Here is a 2,500-nt window from a genome sequence, read left to right as displayed (position 1 = left end):
TGCGTTTTCTTAAATCCTAAAAGTAAGGGGGAGGCGCTAACTGAACGGTGACTTAGAGTTGCTGGCCGCGTACCAAAATTTGGAAGCTAAGATAAGGGCTGTTGATCACTAGTCCTAATTGACTCGGGCAGCGGGGCGGCGAGTCGGCTGTTGGGAGGCTTTACGGGGTGCGAGCTCTTCATACTAGCTATGGGGGCCTCTCCCTAGTGGGTCGTCCTGGCTGTCAGACCGTAGATGGGTCTAACTGGCGAGGGTTAGACGGGTCGCTGTCGGGGGCGTGATTCCAAGTATAGTCTTGATAGGGGGAGACATGGTCTTAATGAGCTGTCCCAGCCTGACCACTGTCGTAGTCAAAGTCCGCTTTATTGTCTGTTTTCCGATGTATAGGAATGATAAGACGTCCCAGGATAGCCGTGCTGGGGGATCAAAATCGGCTGAGGGGCGGTTTGGAGAGGGGCCGCTGCCGCTTGGGCTACCTCCCCACGGCGTGTTTGAGGGTGGGCACGCCGATGGACTGCGAATCAACCTCTCTGGTGGCCACGGGGACCAACCACCAGAGGTATTGGATGGGGTCCCCAAACGGCCCGTAGTCACTTCTACGGGCCACGGTTGCGAAAACTCCTTGGATCGGAAGTCCGTGCTAGCATTTGCACAGAGTCAGAGTCACAGCCAGTGTGGCCGTAGGAGCGGGTGGATCCCCGCTGGCGAAGCTCTTGACAACTCCTTGGTGGTCTCTGAATTAAAGGCTTGCGTCGGCCCTGACATGAGAGTTGGGACGGCGGGGGTCGTGTGTGAGCCACAACTTGTTCCTACTGATGTCTCGGAGGTGAATCACGTGAATGGGGCAGGCCCGTCGGCCCCAGTTGGGATGGTTGCGGGTCCTCCCGCTCAGGTCTTGGTGCATCTGCCTCGAAGCTCTATGGATTGCCCACTGTGTGGTGTGCGGATGGATGGCGTGCGTAGGCTGGGGAAGCACTTCGCTTTCCGGCATGCGGGCGCCGCCATTCTGTACGCATGTCGGGAGTGTGATAGGCGCAGTGCCAACAGTCATTCAATTCTGTGCCATGTCCCCAAGTGCGGGGGGGTGGGCGGGGTGGGTGACGGCTACGGAGTCGATTGTGACCTCTGTGGACGTTGTTTTCGGACTTCTGTTGGTGTGTCTCAGCACAAACGACATGTACACGCAGTGGAGTGGTTCGAGTCTAAGAGTGGCCGGAGCCAGGGCCAGGGTGGTACAGAGGGCCCTAGGAGTACTAAGCTCTGGAGTAAAGTGGAAGTGGTCCGCTTGAAGGAGCTGATGCGTGAACATGGTGATGAACCCGAGAGATTTAAGTTGGTTGCGGGCCTGTTGGGAACAGGTAAGAGTAGAGAACAAGTGAGGGGGAAGTGGAGAATCCTGTGCGGCGGTACGGCGAGCAGTGTGCCTGATGTGCGACGACGCGCGCTGGTGGTCAGGGCGTCGCCCCAGAAATGGTCCTTACCTCAGACGCTCCCTGACATGATGGTGAGTAGGGTCTTGGAGGTGCTGGAGTCTGGGGATGAGGAACATCGGGCCACTGCTGCCTTGGTCAGGGAAGCAGGTCGGGAGCCTGGCCTGATCGAATCTTCTGCTTCAGAACTCATGACGGCGTTGGGGGGCAAGGTGGAGTGGCCAGATAAGCCCGTGGGGTCCTCGATCAAAAGCCGTAGTCAGATGGGTTGGGTGAGGCGCCTCGCTCAACGTAAGACTAAATTTTATCACCAGCAGCGTGGCTATTCCGAAAGTAAGAAGGGATTAGCAAGGAGGATATTGGATGGGCTGACACCCTTAAGGTGTGAGCTGCCGTTGGAGCTGGTTTATGATAAGTTTCGTGAAAGATGGGAAATGGTTAGACCATTTCGTGGACTACGTGGCTTTGATGTGGAACTAACCGCGGACAATGAACCTCTCTACCACCCAATCCTGGCGGCTGAAGTGCTTTCAAACCTGGCTAAGATGGACAATCGCTCAGCGCCGGGCCCAGACGGGATTCAAAGACAGGCTATTTTGAACTGGGACCCGGCCGGGAAGCAACTGGCGAGGCTGTTCACGACATGGATGTTACGTGGAGTCGTTCCCCGGGTCTTCAAGGAGTGCAAGACACGATTGCTACCCAAATCAGCTGACCCGAAAGATCTTGGTGAGGTGACAGGCTGGCGGCCTGTGACGATAGGGTCAGTTGTGCTGAGGTTGTTTGGGCGGATAATGACGATGAGGCTAGCTCGAGCCTGTCCCGTTAGCCCCCGGCAGCGTGGGTTCGTCGCTGGCGCGAGTGGGTGCGCTGAAAACCTCTTGATTCTTGACCGGATCATGGGGCACTCGAGGTCGGCTGGCGTGCCGCTGGCAGTCGTGTTCATTGACTTTGCGAAGGCTTTCGACTCGGTCTCCCATGATCATATCCTGTGTGTCTTGGGTAGACTCGGCGTAGACAAGACTGTTATCGGGCTGATTCGTCAGTCGTATGTGGACTGCTCGACCAGG

The sequence above is a fragment of the Syngnathus leptorhynchus genome, unplaced genomic scaffold, assembly GCF_054491065.1.
Source record: "Syngnathus leptorhynchus isolate UIUO unplaced genomic scaffold, UIUO_Slep HiC_scaffold_240, whole genome shotgun sequence".
NCBI classification, from domain to species: Eukaryota; Metazoa; Chordata; class Actinopteri; order Syngnathiformes; family Syngnathidae; genus Syngnathus; species Syngnathus leptorhynchus.
Note: the sequence above shows the minus strand (reverse complement) of the source record.